Raw genomic sequence first — 20,708 nt, 5'->3', positions numbered from 1 at the left:
TGGGTAATTATAATTAAATGGGATATTATAATTATATGTAAAAATTAAAATTGACCTATGGGATATTAAACATTTTAATATGAAATTATAAGTAAACATTACCAAGGTATGGGATATTATACACTTCTATATGTAATTATATGTAAAAATCAAAATGGACCTATGGGATATTAAACTTTTCTATATTAAAAATTATTTATGATATTTTTCAAAGGTCTATTATTCATGACCTATTAGTACATTGATGCAATATTGTGTACCATGTTCTACGTCACTATGTTTTTTTAGAGGTTTTTAGTTTGAAAAATAAGTAAGGATAAACATAAAGACAAATCTATTCAAATTTTATAGGGGGTGATCAAGAAGGAAAGTTAAGGTTGACATTATGCTCACTATGACTAGTTCATAGTTTGTTCCAGGGTGTTACAAATAAATGCACTAGAGTATTGCGCTATGCACTAGGTAGACAAAGTGTGTGGATGTTCATTGGACCAAGTATAGTGTGGGTTGGGTGACATGTAGTTCATGCCCCCACTCTTGGAGTAATGTGTCGGTTTTAGGACCTAGTTTACTAGACATTGTGATTGATAAACTAACTTGTGGATGACTTGTAGATATTATAAATATTATCTCTCTCTCTCTCTCTCTCTCTCTCTCTCTTTTCCTCTCTCTCTCTCTCATATGTCTCCATCCCATTTTGTCCATTCTCTCCATGTCCTCCCTTTCTCTTTCTCTATCACATCTCTCTCTCTCTTTGCCTATTGTAGACACCTAAAAGTTGCACAATGAATTAAGTGAAAAATATATCAAATACAATTTGCAACCAACAATTGAAATAAATAAATTTTATTTTAATTAAATCCTATTTTTTCTCACCCACTTGAAAAATCCTACATCTCCCACTTGCCTCCTAAACCTCTTCTAGAGCCTTCTAGATTCTTCTAAACCTCCTAATTCCATCCTAATCATGTCCTTTCCCTAAATTTGAGGAGGTCACTTCTCAAGTTTGGAAGAAAGTCTTCTAAATGCATTTCAGACTTTATTTCTTCAACAAGCTAACTTGTTGAGTTCCCCAAATTTGGAAGGACTCTTACAAATTTGTCCCCAAAGTCTTCCTAACAATTAATGGTTAACTCAACCTTCCACCATGTCTCCTCAAGCATTTAGTGCCTCTTGCCTCTCCTCTCAAGCCCTCTAAAGGTGACATTTGTCAACTTGGGATTGGATTGAATCCCTTGCATGGATTGATAACTTTAAATCCTAGCCCTTGTTGAGATTATTCAATCTCAACCATCCATTGCCCTATTTTCCCTATAAATAGAGCCCATTACTTCTTCAAATATCTAATTCTTTTGTGCATCTAATTTATAGTATCATTTCATCAAGCTTTGTTAGCCTCTCTTTGATAATCCTCTAAATCTCGTTCTCTAGGTTGTCATCCATGAGATCAAGTGCTCTTCCAAGTGAGGGCCACCTTGAATCTTGAGGATCTTTAGAGATAGAGGAGCATGGAATGATTTTGAGAGTTTTAGATTCACTAACTTGTTTTGTTAATTAGGATTCATTCAATTAGATACTCTCTAATTGATTTGGCCAACTAATAGAGTGAATCTTTCAAGGTTGCTAACTCCCTCACTTTAGGTTGTGCAGAACCTGGGCGGGTGTAACTACTCACCAATCAGTTCTCCAAATTGGTGCTTGATGATGTTATTTTTTTCTTGAGTACCCTGGGCATCATCCTCATTTTTCTATCCTACCATTGATCCCCCAAAATCATGTAACAATACCTAATATCCCTAGCATGTCAGTCATCACCAAGATTTTGTATTTGGCATAAGTGAAAGGTTAAAGCTACATAAGTTTTATTTATTTCAATACAAGAAGTAAAAGGATAATTTAAACCATATTATATTTTATCCCAAGGGTTCTATGTCTTAGGTTCTTCTTTTAGTTCTCCCAGGCTATGTTATTTCTTGTTGTTGACTTATGGTAGCAAGTTTCCATATCTTAAGTGATGATTGAAAGGGTTTTTTGTCATTTGATTACCAGCCCCTTGCGTTAGGAATTACCATTTGTAAAGGTTATTTTAATATGCAAAATACTCCTAAGTATTGTTAAAACCCCGGGTCTTGAGTCATTTATTTTCCTAGGAAGGCCCTACGCATGATAACTTAACCCATAAGGTTTTCCACATGTTCTAAATGATCACCTAAATGTTGACCCCAAGTGACTTGGTTGCATGGGATAATATTTACAAAGAAAGAACCTCTTGTCCCTTATCCTATTGGGTGTTTCAATGTGATTTTCAACCTCATGGGATAAGGAAATGATAGTTTCCAAAGAGTGCATCTTATCCCGCAACACATTTGCATCAATGATCTGGCATCGCGGGATAAGAAGAAGGAAATAATTACAAAGGAATCCTTATCCCGCGACAACTACAAGGTGAGAAAAGAAGCAACATAGGATAAGGAGTGGCTAAAAAAAACAAGTAGTAGAGGCCTATCTCGCAATGATCTAGAAGCACTGTGAGAGGCCCGCAGGATAAGGGTTGTCTTAGGAACAAAGGGGATATCTTATCCCATGGGGTCTCCAAGTTACCATAATAGCATTACATGGAAATGTGAGAAGAGTCAATAAAGAAGGTTGCTATGCTTTTCTTATCCCGCGTGTTCCCGCGGGGATAAAAAAAGAGTCGCGGGATAAGAAAATAACTAAGATAAGGGTAAAAGGGCTTATCCTGCAGGGAGCAGAGATCCACAACAAAGTTGAATGAAAGATCAATGTGTTAGGGATCCCACAAATACTGAGAGGGGGGGGGGGGAGTGAATTAGTATCTGATCGGTTATTGGAATTTCTTAACTTAAAACATGCAGAACATAATATAACAGTGTACCAGTATGCAAGAAATAATGCAATAAATAGAATCAAGAACATCCACATGAAAAGCACACCATAACACAAGATTTTAATGAGGAAACCCGGTATGGGAAAAACCTCAGTGGGATTTGTGACCCACAATATTCACTCACTGGCCAATAAGAGAATATTACTTACAATAGGGGCCTGCACATGCAAGAAGGCCAACTGCCTAGAGCTCACTGCTCAATGGGAAGTCTCACTGACTTACAATAAGGATTATACAAATCCAATATCTTGTACTGCTTTACAATAGCATCTTCAATGCCTGATTCAGTACCAGTTCCTGCTCTGTTCTTTACATATATCCCTTGACCTATATTTTGCACAATAGGTCTGCCTAATATTTTCCTATAAATCTTCTACCTATCATCCCAAATGTCTAAAATGATCTCTTTTATATATAAGAGTCATTTTACAATTTGCCAAGTCAGCTTACACATTTTTACAATAATAAACAAAATATAGTATAACAAAATCTTGTCGGCCTTTGTGCCGGTATACTTCCTTTCTTCTGTGCCGATGCCGGTGTCTTGAGTGCCGATGTAGAGTGTAATCTGCTAATGTTGGTATAATGCTTTTGCCGGTGCCATAGGATTGCAAGGTTGCCATCAATGACAAAGCCTTCAATCACATACAATGTCTCATTGGAGTGTGCATATGCCAACAATCTCCCCCTTTGGCATTGATGGCAACACTCATGAGAAATTTCAAAAAGGATCCAAAAATGTGAAGACCAAAAATGTTAGCAAAAATGTGTGTGCTCCCCCTGAGCATATGGTTCCTGTCCTGTGATTTGAATTTTCTCATCCCACTACTCCCCCTTTGGCATCAATGACAAAGGTTTTCAAGATGTCAGTAGAGTTTGTAGTTTCAACCTTGTAACTGGTTGGTTACAATTTGAAAAATATCTCCCAAAATCAAGTTTATACTGTCCATAAACTTTTTGCTATCCTTTATTGTTGTCTCTATTCTCTTCACTGTACCGGTGAGATGCTGCAAATGCTCTGTCGGTGTTTTGCTTCCCAGTATTAGTGCCTCAGAAATTTCCTTCCGCAGAGATGCTAGATAGTCCAATCTTGGACTTAGTTTTGATCTCAAATGTTTTGCCTTACTTATTATTCTTTCTTTCTCTCTTTCTAATTTGAGTAGTTCTTCCTCAAAATTTGTTATCTTCTCCTAAAAAACTCATAGTGTATCAGGTGAGTTGACAAAACTATCTGCAAGTTTATTGATCTCATCCTATACCTTGCTCATTTTCTTGTCTATATCTACAGTCAAAAAGTTTGTTTTACAGGTATCTTTGTACAAATTTTTGTACTCTTTTAACAAATTACATAATTCTAGTAGAAGTGTGTCAAAATATCTATTACACTTCTTTATTTGCTCATCAAAGAATTTTTGTTTTTCAACTTCTACTTTATCCTTCACTGACTCTTCTTTTATTTTCTCAATGTTTTCTGAGATATATTTACATAGTGTATCCAGTTGTCCTAAAGAATATTTATTGTCTATATTACAATTGGGAGCAATTACCTTCAAAATTGGTATGGAATCATCAATTGCTTTGTAAGCTTGTGAGCTGCAGTTGGTTATTTTCTTGATTGAATCTAATAGTACCTCAATCACATTGGTTGATTTGAAGCTTGATGATGAATCAACAATTTGAGTACCGGTGGAAGTAACCAAGCTTGTATTGACCTCTGGTAGGTCTATTTGTGTCTGTATTTCTTTAAGCAATGGTTTTTCACTAGTTGCCCGTGGTACTGTTTCCTTATGTACCTATTCCTATTTCGAAGCCTTTTGCTCTATTTGTTCCTCTATTTGTTGTGTTGTCCCAGTCTGTGTCTGAGTCTCTACCTTTTGTTCTTTATTTTCTGCCAATTTGTCTTGCGAGTTATCAGTTTCCTTAGTCACCGAAGGCTCACTAGCCATATCAGTCTTATCTGTTGTATCTTTGTCTACCACTATGTTGATCTTCTGAGTATCAATATCCATAGTATATAGGACTTCAGGATTAGGATTATTATCCTCTACATCCATACTCTCAGCTACCGGTTGATCAACTGTAGTTGTTGTTTTTACTGGTGGAGTATTTAAAGGAGGTGGGGGTAAGTTGTCTCTAACCTTGATACTAGGTGGTCCACCAACTTTTCCTTTCCCCTTGTCTCTATCTTTCTGATAAACTTTTATGGGTTTGGGGTTCCTGTACTCTTCTTGTTTTTCTTTCTCAACCAGGAATATATCCCATCCATCTTCAGTTTCTTCAGTCACCTCATTTACTCTTCCAACCATTAAAGCAATGTGCCTGTGTGCAGTAGAAAATACTGTCCTATTGGCTTGAACAATTAGGTCATCAATTTTTTGGGGAGAGTTTACCAGATATACAGTAAGTAGCTTTTCAATCTTTATTTTCTTATCCAGTTCTATCACTGCTTGTCTTCTTGCTTCTAGTCTTTTGAATAGTTCATCTGGAACTTCATTGACTACTTCCATTAAAAACTTCTTATACATATCCATGTGTAATATAACACTATTTTCAACTTGCTCTTTTTCATTAGCTATTAGAGTGTCATATATTTTCTCTATGTTCTTCAATTTACCTTCCTCTATGATTTCATTCAGTAGTATATCAAGAGGGGCCAAGTCTTTGTTTGTCCTCTTCTTCTTCTTGGGTGTCAGTTTCTTCTTTGGTGTGGCCTTTCTTATCGGAGATCTCACTGCTTGTTGCTTTTGCCTTGTCCTCCTGGGTGAGGGTGTGGTTGCCGATGAGGGATCTCTTTTTCTTACAACTCTTTTGAAAGTTGCAGGCATGTCACTTCCTGAAGAAGTACCTACCAGTGATAGGTGAGTTTTAGGTTGTGGAGCTACTAACTCATCCTCTGTTATACTAGTTTTCTTCAATACATCTTCTTTGATGGCTTTTTCTTGTCTGGAACCTTTCCTTACAATTGCCTCAATCTTTTTCACTCTCTTCTTAGATTGTATTTGACTTTCTATGGTTTCAGCACTACCAAATACTTCTTCTTTAGGTTCTCTGGGGGCTTCCAGAAGTGCTTTAGCATATGTTTCAACTATGTGATCATCTATTTCATAGCCCATCTCGGTTACCCAAACTATCCTTGGGATGACCGCTTCCATCCAGATTTCATCTTTCTTGATTACAAAGCATATTTCATCTTTGTATTTGTCTACAACTTTCTGTGATAACCTTATTCTTTTCTTCATTTTGGTCTTTAATGCTTGAAAAAAGTCATGAATATTGTTTTCCTTGTTCTCACCCATATTATTGAATAGTTTTGTTAATTGTTTGCCTACCCGTATATCATATCCAAGTTCTTTGTAACCTATACTGGGAACCTATTTTGTTATGTGTAGCATCAGACATACTAATAGATTTCCAAACCTGAAAGTTCCTTTCTTGTCCTTCTTGATCTTTCCAAGGTTATTAATTAATTCATCTTTTAACCATTCACATATATCAATTTTTGCATTGTCTGTGACCATGTCATAAGCACTCTTAATGCATAAGCTTGAAACTGAATTAAGTCTGTTTGCATGAGTAGCTTTATATCCTAATATCATGCTGATGAATCTTACATTGATATTTGTTACATCATTAACTCTTAGGTACCTCTTGTCGAATGTTGCGCTAGTTAGGTTTATAACTAGGTCATTGGAAACCTTCTTTGTTTTATCTGGTCTTTTACCGGTGGCCGGTAACCCTGTGACAGCTTTCACAGCTTCCTTGGTGATCTTGTGGATTGAATCTAACCAGAAAAACTCTCCATGTACCCTGCTCAAGACTATCCTAATCACATCCTTGGGAAATTCAGGAATGCTAAGGATCTCTGTAAATCCTAGGGTCTCAATGATCTTGTGTTCATCTTTTACATTTCCGGTATTATCACATATCACGGTTTTATACATGGTTTTAATTTCCTTATCTCCTAATTCCTCAATGTTGCAGTGGATGTACATTCTGGGGTCTTTAGCATAAACAACTCCCTTAGGAATTTGAGAAAAAACACCTAAGGTATCATCCTTCTTTGCTATCTCGGGAACTAACTGAAATACGGGCCTAGGTCTTTTTATTACTTCAACAATAGTAGGGTTTGCTATATATTCAATTGCAGAGGTGGATGCCATGATTAAATACCTTTTACTACCTTGGATGGATGATTGCTTGGAGTGTTCTTGCTTCTTGCTTGAAATGCCTTAGCTCAGAATCTTCGAGCTCTTCAAAAATTTGAAATCTTAGTGAAATGAAATGGAGCCAAAACCTTAATTTTATAGTGTCTTTTCGCCATCTACCACATTAATTGCATGCTAGTTAAGTATTCACTTAACATTGTTTGTCGGTAATAAGTAATTTCCAACTTCTTATCTCTAACCGAGGGAATAATAATACATGTGTCATTAGATTGCCAAACCCTCAAAGAAATTTTCTTCAATTGGATGAAGAACTTCCTGCTGGTGGAGCACTGCCCTGTCCTTCCGGTGAAGTATCACTCTATCTTGCCGGTGAAGCATTGGTTTGTTCTACCGGTGGAGGAGTATTCCCAATATTTAGATCAACTTTTCTAATCCATTGTTTTGAGAATTCTTGCTTAACCTCTTCAACTTTTTCTTTACCTTTCAAGCTAGAACTTTTGTTGTCTTCCGGTGTTCCTTTACTTCTACACAATTTAGCAATATGCCCAATCTTGTTACATGCATAACAAGTTACATTATTTTTCTGAATAGCTTTTCCATAGCCTATGCCGGTTTGTGTTCTGCATTGATTAGATAAATGTCCAAATCTTCCACAAACATAACATCTCACATTCATTCTGTAGTTTTCAGATTTGTGACCAACTTTGTTGCATTTAGAACATTGACCAGTGGGTGTGTTGATATTCTGATAATTTCTAGATCTACATTCATTTTCTCTATGACCTTACTTATTATAGTTAAAGCATTTTCCATTGAATTTATAGGCATTAGGTCATCTTACTGGTTTGCTGTGATCCTGAGTATTTGCAGTACCGGAGCTTTCACCAACTTCAAAGCCAATTCTAGAAGTGTCACCTTTAGGTTTTTGATTCTTCAATAAGGTACCAAGTTCTTCTGAGCTTTTCTTGAATTTTTCTTTATGTTGATTTGCAGTTTCCAATTCCCTTTCCAAGATTTCTTTTTGTCTCATTAGTTCATTTGAGTCATTCTGAGTATGCATCAGATCTGTCTTCAACATGTCATTTTCATAGCTAAGTCTTGTGTTCTCATTTGCTGCATCACTTAGTCTTCTGGTTAATTCTTCTTCATTCTTCTTCCTATCCTCAATCTCTTTGCAAAATCTCATAGTCATATCCTGCATTTCATTTTTTGTTGTCATGATCTCTTGTTTCTTGCAACAGTAAAATTTTCATGAAGTGCCTGAATGATGTCCCGAGTTGCTCTTAAATCATCTTCTAGTTTGATATTTTTCAATTTTTCTGCATCATAGTCTGTAAGAGCTCCTTCAAGTTGCTTCATTAGATTTTCCATCTTTACCGGTGTCAAGATCTTCCTCAAGCTATTAGGCTTTTGAAAATAGAGGACCAAGCTCTGATACCAATTGTTAGGGATCCCACAGATACTGAGAGTGGGGGTGAATCAGTATTTGACTGGTTATTGGAATTTCTTAACTTAAAACATGAAGAACATAATATAACAGTGTACCGGTATGCAAGAAATAATGCAATAGACAGAATCAAGAACATCCACATGAAAAGCACACCATAACACAAGATTTTAATGAGGAAACCCAATGTGGGAAAAACCTCAGTGGGATTTGTGACCCACAATATTCACTCACTGGCCAATAAGAGAATATTACTTACAATAGGGGCCTGCACATGCAGGAAGGCCAACTGCCTAGAGCTCACTGCTCAATGGGAAGTCTCCCTAACTTACAATAAAGATTATACAAATCCAATATCTTGTATTGCTTTACAATAGCATCTTCAATGCCTAATTCAGTACCGGTTCCTGCTTTATTCTTTACATATATCCCTTGACCTATATTTCGCACAATAGGTCTGCCTAGTATTTTCCTATAAATCTTCTACCTATCATCCAAAATGTCTACAATGATCTCTTTTATATATAAGAATTATTTTACAATTTGCCAAGTCGGCTTACACATTGTTACAATAATAAAAAAAATATAGTATAACAAAATCCTATCGGCCTCTGTGTCGGTATACTTCCTTTCTTCTGTGTCAGTGCCGATGTCCTGAGTGCCGATGTAGAGTGTAATCTGCTTTTGCCGGTGCCATAGGATTGCAAGGTTTCCATCAATGACAAAACCTTCAATCACATACAATGTCTCATTGGAGTGTGCATATGCCAACACAATGTGTAAGACTCAAAGGTGCACCACGAGATAAGAGTGTTAAAGGAAAGAAGAGGAAGTCTTATCCCGTGATGTGTTCCTCTTGTTCAGAGATGGCCGTGGGATAAGAGTTATAAGCTGAAAATAAGGGAAAGCTTATCCCATGCTTTCTCGCGGGGATAAAAGGAGTACTATGGGATAAGACAAAGCTAGTCCAAAGGCTTATCCCATAGATGGTAGGACCCTAAAGGAAAAGGGCTTGCAGGGAGAAGGCTAGGAGAAACGCAGGATAAGGCTTCCAAGGTAGAACACATAAAAGCTTATCCCACAAGGATAGAAGAAGGGGTAAATGACATCATGGGATAAATATTCCTAAGTACTGCTTAAAACCCTAGGTCTTAAGTCCTTTATCTCGTAGGAAGGCCCCGTGCACAACCACTTAATCCATGAAGTTATCCACATGTTCTAAACAATCACTTAAGTGTCGTCCTCAAGTGGCTTGATTGCGTGGGATAAGATTTCCTTAGGAAGCACCCCTTATTTCTTATCCCGCAGGTGGTTTCAATGAGAATCTCAATCTTCTAGGATAAGGAAATGGTAATATTTAAAGAGTGCATCTTATCCCAGGACACATTTGTATCAATAATCTGGTACCAAGGGATAAGAAGAAAGAAAGAATTACAAAGGAGTCCTTATCTTGAAAGAACTACAGGGTAAGCAAAGAGCAACATGGGATAAGGAGCGGTCGAAGGAAACAAGCAGTAAAGTCTTATCCCAATGAATTTCCAAGCCGCTATAATTGCATTGTGAGGCAACGTGGGATAAGCTAACAAAGAAGGATGCAGTTCTTTTTGTATCCTGTGCATCCTCGTGGGGATAAGAAAAGAGTCTCGAGATAAGAAAATAGTTAAGAAAAAGGTAAAAGGGCTTATCTCACGGGACATAAAAGATCTATAACAATGGTGAAACTCAAAGGTGCATCGTAGGATAAGAATTATGAAGGGGAAATAAGAGAAGCCTTATCCCACGTGTCCCCATGAGGATAAGAAAGATGCTCTGAGATAAGAAAAGGCTAGTTCAAAATCTTATCCCGCGGATGATAAAAACACAAAGAAAGGGGCTTGCATGTGATAGATGAAAGGAACGGTTAGGAAGGGTTAAGATCAATGTGGGATAAGATCTCCAAAGAAAGAAAATAGAAGCTTATCTCACGAAGATAGAAGGAATGACTACTGACACCACATGATAAGTAAAACAAAGGAAAATTACAATAGAAGCTTATCCTACAGGAAATTTAAGATGGATAATTTGACATGGGGAACTTTAAGAGAATGCCACGTCATTATTCAAGGAAGGCCAACGAGCAATCCTGATCGTCAACTGCTAGATCGACGAATGAAATTCAAAGATGACCTGCCAATGATTACCTCTGTCCAACACAAATGAATTAATGGCATCACAATAAATTAAAAATTTAGTGACCTTATTTCTTACCTTGCATCTAGAGATATTCCAAAGTAGCATAGAGTGAGAAAAAGGTGAATTTCAACATTCCAGTGTGCTTCCCAACATTTTTAGTTGAAGAGAAAACCGGTAAGTGTTTTTTCCCACTTGTGTGCATTATCAGACTATTACAGTAATATCTTGAGTTGTTTGCATGTGTGTCCTACAAGTCAGTAGATTTTACTCTTGCATTTGCTTTCCAAGTTTTTAATCAGTCCAAATTGTTAAGATGACATCCCCTACTAAGCAATCTGCTACCCCTACTACCAAGAAATCCCGCACAACTGAGGCAAGATCCTCAATTCTCATCATCGAGGCTACACCTCTAGATATGGTTCCCCCTATGCAAGAAATTGTAGGTTCCCATTTTGTGCAACCAAACCATAGAACCTCCTTGCAAGTATCAGAGGAGGCCGAACCTAGCTCCCCTTCGAAAGAGAAGGCCACAAAGAGAAAAAGAAAAACCATCTAAAAGACCATCACTATCATCTGATAGTGAATCTTTAGATGAGCCGTCTCCCACTCCTAAAACAAGGAATCCCAATCTAAATAAGTGGGAGAGCACCAAGAAGGCTTTAGTTGAGGCTGCCTTTGCTAAAACCCCATCCCCTACACATCATGCTCCTTCTCTAGTTAATTCATCTCCTAAGGAAACCCCAATTCCTCAAAAGCCAATCCCACAAGGAGAAAACCCTCAGGAGCCAGCCAAAGAGGCTACTAAAACAAAACAAAAGACCCCCAAGCCTGAAAATCTCTCTAGGAAGCTATCCAAAGGGGAGTCATTAGCTCAGGTGGAGCAGCCACTAGTGCAACCTACTGCTCCTCTTGCTCCTGCCATGACCCCTAAAGAGTTGCAACAAGAGGTTGAACATAGATTGGAAGAAATCACATGGAGGGAAACCAAACAGACTAGGAGCCTATCCCAAGACATGCTGGAATTATTTGAGGGATCCATAATGCAGGATCATATGAGGAATCTCTTCGATGATAAAGAGGTAGGGTGTAGGGATGCCTTTACCAAGGAAAGGGGTTGGGACATTTTTCATTCATTCTATGGAAACAGAGACAAGGCCATCCCAATGTGCAACCCCTGGACACTAAACCTTGGAAAATTGGTGGTGCCTAATGTTTTTGTAGAGCCTATGTTCATAAGGGAGCTGGAAAAGGCATATGATGTTCCAAGTCAAACAGTTAGGACTACTGAAGAATATGTCCTACTAGACATCTCTCTCGGGTCTATCATTCAATGTTTTGATTTAGATAAGGCTGCCCTCACAATTATACACAGGTATAATTTGAAGAGCAACTATGAGAACAAAAAGGACTGGTACAGGAAGGATCTTGTTCCTCATTTCATGAGGAAACTTTACAAAGATTCACAAAATTATGTCTTGCCATCTAAAAGGGAGCCCTTCAAGCTTGACTATATTTTGTTAAAACCTATTATGTACTAGGGCAGGTCCTTGGAGTTGATTGTGGGCTCACCAAATTGCTCATTGATCTTATGGTGATAGCCATCAATATTCAACACCCCTCAATAAATGAATTGTATGATTTTTCAAGTTCTATTCATGAGAAGATTCACGAGGGATTGGTGAGAGCTCAAAATAAGGATGAAAAATTGGAATTCTTGCACTATTCTTTGGTGTGACACTTAATTCTTTATCAAAATAGAGCATATTGGGGCCCAGAGTTGAGAATAAAGACAAATGATCCCTACATAGGTCTCCCTTGGCCGGTGCAAAAATGGACCTAGATTTGAGACAAGGGATCTAAGTTTGGTGATTTTTGTGTATTCTTCGACCATTTTGTGATGAACATTTTGACAAGTCTTGGGGTAGTACTGTCGAGGCTACCTAAACAGATAATCAAACTATTGAAAATAAGGAGTTGCAAGGCTGATGAACATGTCTATCTTGAGTGTGCATTCACCCACAATTTTGGGGATTTCTTCTTTTATAGAATCGTACAATAATAAGAATTTATGGCAGCAGGGCCCCCATGTAGTGCCTATTGTTATCTCTCCAAGGTTAGAATTCCTTGAATTCATCTAAAAAATGATGTGGATGGAGAGGGAACAAATCAAATCTGATAGAAAGGGAAAAATTCTCCCTAGGGCAATAGTTTTCGATGAATCCAGTGTGGGTTGTAAGACCCCACTAATACATTTGGTCTATAATTCCAACGGAGGTTTCTGGTGGAGAAGGTATATTGTGACCAAATTTGATTTTTTTTTAAGAAATGCACGAATTCGTCGAAATTCTGATAATAATTTCACATTTGGTTTCGACAGAGAAGACATTAGCAATGAAATTTATTTATTTATTTTTCAAAAATGTGCCCGTGTTCATCGCAATTGCGATGACAACGAGCATTATACTTAAAAAAAAAAAAAGAGGGCAAGTCATTTGTGACATTTGCAATCCCACGCATGCTTTCGCGTTGAGCTCAACCCCTCGCAAGATCAAATGACACACTCACCATTCGAGGTAGAATCTTCACCTTCATTTTGGATTTGCATAATATGAGGAATTTCTGAATCTTTACCTTCATTCATTGAATCTTCAGATTTGCATAATATTTGCATGAGGAATTTCGGATTTGCATAATATTTACATAATTTATGGAATTGCTTGGGTAGAATCTTCACCATTCGAGGTAGCTGAATCTTCACCTTCATTCATTGATTTGCATATATGAGGAATTGCTTGCGTCCCACCCATTGCTTGAGCTATCCACTGCATTTCACAACTACCTGTGCTTTGCCGTTCCTAGGTCATCGGAAGTCTTTTAATGTTGCCCCCATTCCTCAGTTGTTGATGTTCAGTCTTCCCCTTTCGCCACCATGAATTCTATATTCCCTGGAGGGAAATCGACCTTTGTTTCTCTTTTCCCTCTCTCCCACCCTGCCCCTACCATGGCACTAGGATGTATACATAGTGAAGAATGAGCTTACCAGTTCTAGGGAGGTATCTAGCAGAGGAAGCAGATATGCCTAAGTTTGAGAGCATACTATACTGTAGTTATACTATGCTCTTAGACTTAGGCATATCTATGTTTCCTTCCACATTTACAAATGTGCGTGAGAGTCATCTTGAACCAATTCTAGGGAGGTATCTAGTAGAGGAAGCTTCATAACATTACAGTTTGTGTTAATATGTTTCAAACATATATGTAAATAAAAAATTAACAAATATACCTCAATTTTGAAATGCTTTAATGTTTCTAGAACATGGTAGTGTATGCTTTCATCATGGAAAAACATAATGTAGTTGAACATAATTGATGTAACAAAGTTGTATCTTTTAATGCCTTGTCCCTTGATTATAGATCTATGCTCAATTGATTTGAATTGCTTGATTGAAAAATTGGTAGATGTGGGTTGGAGTTTATAAGGGTTTGAAATGAGAAATAGACTTGTATCTATATGTGGCTTGCACCTTTTCAAATTGAACTTTTGGAAAAGTCCAAATTTGGAGAGAAAATTCCTACTATTTGTGAATCCAAAATTCATCTTTCAGCTTTTAGGTCCAATTTCCATGAATAAGGGTTCCCAAGACCCTAGTCCTAGAAAATTGAGCCATGAGGAACATCATGAATAAGGGAATGAACCAAATTTATGGAAACATTCTAAAACCTAAGTACAATTAGGCCTAAATAAGGCACAACCACTAAAGTGAGTCCAAACCTAGTGTATATTTATAAAGAGATACAACTTATGATGCAATATTTAGCCCCCTCTTAGCAAGAGTATGAAATTATGCTCATGTCCTCTTGGGAAAATATGGAGAAACCAAATGTTCTGAAACCAAGATATTGAAGATTCAAGATGACTACAAGTTTGGAAAGGTGGTAGCTCCCAAGACTTATGATATTGTCAATCTACAGTATTGAGATAAAAGGGAAGTACAAAGTGAGTAATATGAGTAACATTGGTAACACACATGGAGCATGTAAAACACAAAGTTATGACATTTAGAACTAGTAAGATTCATATATTCTCACTAGGAACCATATCAAAAAGACAAGGCATAGATCTAGGAATAGTAAGATCCTTATATAGTTACTAGGAGTCATGTCAGAGACACATAAAAGCATGATACCCAAGTTAGTAAGATCCTCTAATACTTAGTCATAGATCACATTCTAACAAAAAATAGAAGGTCATATATTGGTAACCTAACTAGTCCATGAGTAGTAGCTCAAAATGTTATCAAATCTAGGTTAGGTTAGGAGCCCCAAGAACCTATAATGTGTCTTGTAATGGGTGTTGAAAATAATCTACACTCAAGCCAACAATGGAATGGTAAGAAAGGGGGCAGTAGCTCAATGGTAGAGAAATTTATTAACAAATAGAATGCCTTAAGTTGGATTCCTAGCTATTTTATGAGTATTAGCTTAACATTTTCATGCGTAAATAACATCTACTCCCACCTCTACCATAGATCCAACTTCCACCATTTCTCCTTCCACAACCTCTAGTCACCTTCATGTACCAAAGCCACTAGTGCCACACCTTTAGTACTTACATCCTTCACTTATCATCCACCATATGGCCTATTTATCAAATTTATTTCTTCTACATGTAAAAGCCATATGCATAAGATGGAATGACAATTGGTAGATGTAAAAGCCATATTCCACAACCTTTGCTAAAATCCTTTCTGCCAGTGCCAAAATGTGAGGTTTGTAACAGGATGCGACATCCATCAAAGCATAATAGAGATGAGATTTCTAACAAGATGGAAAATCAAAAAATGTAGGAAAGCATCGATTAAAAATAAATACAAGATTGCAGTTTATAGAGTTAACTTCATTTTGTCTTTTTGTGGCATTGAATTTCATAGTGTTTTAAAGAAGATATCATAGTTTTTCCAAAAAATGTCAAAACCCTGCCTAGTGTTTATCGAGAGGAGTAAATAATGTATAGTTTGGTTTCCGATGCATATAAATTCACCCAAATGTGTGGGAATACCTTTGTTCATTCTATGTATCATATTATGTTGTGTGCAAGGCTCCAAATTAGATTTGGTATGTGTTTGGGCATGAGGACAGTCTGATATCTCTATGTATCAGACAGTAAAAGGCAGTAAGAGTGAATAATTTGGTGGCAAGACCAAGCGATTGGTATTTTGAAGTGGTTGATGACACAAAGAGGGGTGAGGTGACCCTATGCAACCTTCAGAAGGGTTTGTGGATCAAAACCAAATAAAATAGATTAAATTTCTATGACTATCCTAAGGGTATTGATTGTCACAGTCATAGTTTTACTAGTAATATTGTTTTTGTTTTGACAGAGTTGTGTTTGTAAACCCAAGTGTGGACATGTAATGGAGTCATGAGATTTCTTAAGACTACATCAATACTTAATAACAACATAGTGTGTAGGCACCTAAAATATGAAAGGACTACATATTAGAAGGCACGTGTGATGATGCCATGAAAGGTCTGATATCCCTATGTATCAGACTGAGAAAACTAGTGAAAGACAAAAAAAAATGCATTGAGAAGGCAAAAGGTTGAATTGCCTAATGTTTGTTGTTGAAGTGATGTGTGGAGACCCTGCCAAGTCAAATACCTTGTTGTAGTTTCAAAGGGTGGAAAAAGAATAAACATTTTATTTACCATCCTAATAGACCTTCCATCATAATAATGATTACCAATGATGTGTGCATTGCAAACAAAGTTCTAGAGGAAGGCTCTTTCTATTGTAATACCAAGTGAGTGTTTATAGACCTTATGTAGGGTCCTCCAAGCCTAGAGTAAGGAGTTCGAAGCCTAGATACATTGATTTGGCCTTGTGGCCATCAATGAGTGTTGACCCAATAGGAGAAGTCTTGAGACTGACAATTTTGGAAGTGTGGCATTGTTGAGAGCCAACACTTATGTGGGAACCCCGTCTTCAAGTATTATGATTTGTTGCCATGATACTTGACCCTATCCTCATGGTGTTGGCTCAATTCATATTAGTGTGTTTTGTTGAAGAAACATGATGTGAGAAGTTTGATGCAGAGGCAAGGGTAGAACTCAGTATTTCATATTAAGACAACAACCACATTGATTAGGCAAGTCAGATAAGGTCTCTCCAATGTTTAGGATACACAAGGGAAACATTAGTCATGTAAGTATGCATGAGCATGGGAATGGATAGTTTCTTTCCTTTTAGACTGATTTGGACAATATTGAGAGGATCCTATAAGGAATGACTATCACCATACTCGTGACAACTTCACAATATTGATAATGAATTCACATTAGACACTCATGGATTACCCCAATTAGATATTATTCAACTTAAGATATGATACAAGGATTGCATACCACAAATCCATTAGATATGTTTTGAGATGAAAAAGAAGAGTTAAATGGTTTTGGTTCAATGATGATAATTTCTATGTTCAAGTAATTTAATTTGGTATATTATACTGAAACGTGATATCATAACTAAGATTTCAACTTCTATATAACTAGCTCTATAGCCCGATTTTCTTGCCTCTGAAGAAAGACCATGCCAGACAATATAAATGAACAACAAAATAAGGAGACAATTACTAGATTGTGGTCTAACTTGAAAAGAAAAGGTGATGGAAAATGTTATTATCCCTGCAAAATTTCTAAGGGGTTAAAGATTAGAAGACTTCTAATCAAAACAACTAAGAAACATTGTAGGCTACATGGTCACATTGAAGGTGGACATGATTATCATCCATTGGTAAGTTTTTCATTATATCATTTTAACAATTTATATACATAATAAATCACTTGATGATGAGATCATGATCATGGTTTATTTATGTTTATCAATTTTATATAGGTCGAGCAGCCCAGAGCACATGATATGGATCAACACAACCTGAAGAGTATGGTTTTCGAAGTGGACGAACATGGAGGTGTGAATATCGAAGCTGAAGATAATGATCCCATGGAAGATGATGATCATGAGCCACAAAACAAAATTGAAGATGATGGTACAAATACATTGATCCATGACATATTTAGTACTCGCGCAACTGATCATGATGATGAATATGACTTTGATGTTGTTCATGATGTCCCTCTACTTGAGAAGGCATCTGAGGCCCTTTATGAAGGCTCGCAGACAACTCTTCTCTCCACTGTATTGTTGTTGGTGAACTTGAAGGTTATGGATGGTTTATCCAACATAATAATCTCACGTATGTTAAGGTATGTCATATATGTCATAATAAATGGTGAATCATGTTGTACCATTAATATGATTTATATTAACAAATTATAGTTTTTTGCTGTAGATTGATAGGTGAGTTTTTGGTACCACCATCAAATATTCTACCTCGCTCATACTGATAATTATCTGCCATTATGAAAGATATTGGAATGGAGTATCAAGCAATAGATGCTTGTCCCAATGATCATATTATATATCACAAACAACAAGAATTTAGAACTGAATGCCCTAAATGTCATATCAGTAGATATCAAACATATCAAATAACAAAAAGGGTTCCTCGCAAGGTTCTTCACTATATTCCCATTATTCCACGTGTGCAACGATTATTCAAGTGCACTAGCTTGGCATAATTTATGGATTACCATGCACACAATAGAAGTCAAGATGACATTATTCGAATTCCTTTGGATGGTTCAGCATTTATGGACATAGAGGAAAAGTGGCCACACTTTAAAGAAGAACCTCGTAATCTCAGGCTTTCATTGGCAGCGGACGGTGTCAATCCATTTGGAGAGATGAGATCTGTTTACTCAGTGTGGCTTGTTTTGTTATCAACAATAACATTCCTCCTTGGATGTCAATAAAGAGGGAGCACATAATGTTGTCAATGATTGTTCTAGGTATTTTATCATTTAAATATAGTCGTCTACATTTAATTATAAATATTGCAGTAAAATGGTCATAATAATTATGTAATGTTTTTGTTCATTCAATTAGGTAAGTACCAAGTTAAAGATATGAATGTATATATTGAGCCTCTTATTGATGAGTTGTTGGAGTTATGGAATGGTGTCACTATGTATGACATCTCTAGACCAATAGGACAAAGACAATTTCAATTCCATGCGATGCTTCTATGGACAATACACGATGCCCCAGGGCTAACACATTTTTGTGGTATGTTATAGTGTTTAAGTTGTGGATGAACATTATAATTCAAAAAATTATCATATTTAATCCAATTATACATTATCTTGTAGGTCTTCAAACAAAGGGAAAATTTGCATGTCCAGTTTGTGGTCCAAAGATGAAATCTCGTCATTCAAAAAGTTTAGGAAAACAGGTGTTTGATGAGTATAGACACTTTCTCCACAAAAATCATAAGTATCGAAACACTGAAAAACATCTTTTCAATGGGAAAGAAGATAATACATCAAAGCCACGAAGAATGACACCTCACCTATGGAAGTTGGAATATAATAGAATTAATCGTTAAGGTAATTTCATTCCATCTAATGGTTTATGTCATACAACATATTTTCTATTTTGTTTTGTTTACTGATGATGTGATTGATGATCATGAAGGTCGTGAAGGCATAAATGACCACCTTCCTAAGGGACTAAAAAGTTATCCCCGACAATTTAGTAGGTTGCCCTACTACAAGCAGTTACAAATTGTACATTTGTTTGATACTATGCATATTGGAAAGAATATAATAGAGACATTATGGAAAATATTGGATGGAAGGCGTGACAAAGAAAAAATTGTCAAAATATGTAGTGACATTCAAGATTCCAATCATGCAATGATAAATGTCATTCAATCAAATAGCTATGGAGACCAGATTAATATAAGTGAGCTTCCTTGGTTATTAATGGACTAGCAAAGTAATGCTATAAAAGAAGTCATACGAAAAATTTGATTTCCAACAGGATTTGCTGCGAACATAAACAATCTCATATCAAAGAAAAGTGAATGTGGCCCAGGGATGAAAACGCATGATTGGAATACCTTCATTAAGGTAATTCATGTTCTTGTGTTTTTACTATGTATTTAAGTGCTACACGTACGTGTACTTTTCATTGTATTATGTTTAAAAAAAATGAAAAGATAATTTTATAATTGTTGCAGTATGTTCTACTTCTATCTCTCCTAGACGACTTCGACAATAATGTCAAGCAAGTCATATATGATCTTGGAAAATACTTGAGGTAAGTAGTGATATTTGTTCAGTTCATTGTATAGATATTATATTTGTGATTTGTTTTACTTGTTATGTAATATATTTTTTTGCGTCTTGAATATCTTGTAGGTGGTTGTCATGTAAAGAAATCCATAAAGAAGATATAAAATATTGGAAGAGAAAAATTCCTCATATAATGTGTGAAATGCAAAAGTGTCTACCTCTAGCTTTTTTTAATGCACAGGAACACTACCTCATACACCAAGTTGAGGAGATTGAATTGTGTGGACCTATACACACTAGGTCAATGTGGATGGTTGAGAGGCACTTGAAAGTTTTGAAGGCTTTGGTTCGACAAAGAGCACATCCTGAGAGTTCTATGGTGGAGGGATATATGGTATACCAGAGTATGGTGTACATTTCTGAATATCTTTCTAAGTTTGCAGCAAAGATCCACGTGGATCGCATTTGGGATCCCAACCACATTAACAAATTTGAAGGGGAGTACTTGACGGGGAAAGGTAGATTGAGGAAAGTGAGAGATAATTATAAGATGTTATTCTAGTTAATTAATTCTTAATCTTCAAAATAAATCGGTTGTAAGACGTCTATTTATTTTTTGTACATTTTGTCGAGAGTGGGATGCACTACATTTGTATATTGCAAACAATCTTGATTGGATGATGGTATGGATTGAACATTTTCAACATTCTAGACACACATTAACATGGGAAGGTGTGGCTTCATTGGTTAAAGAAGCTCATCGTAATGGAGATTCCAATGTTAGGCAAAGGGAAATTGATTTAGCATATGGTTT

The sequence above is a fragment of the Cryptomeria japonica genome, chromosome 4 (assembly GCF_030272615.1).
Source record: "Cryptomeria japonica chromosome 4, Sugi_1.0, whole genome shotgun sequence".
Lineage (NCBI taxonomy): Eukaryota > Viridiplantae > Streptophyta > Pinopsida > Cupressales > Cupressaceae > Cryptomeria > Cryptomeria japonica.
This window is presented reverse-complemented; position numbering follows the sequence as displayed.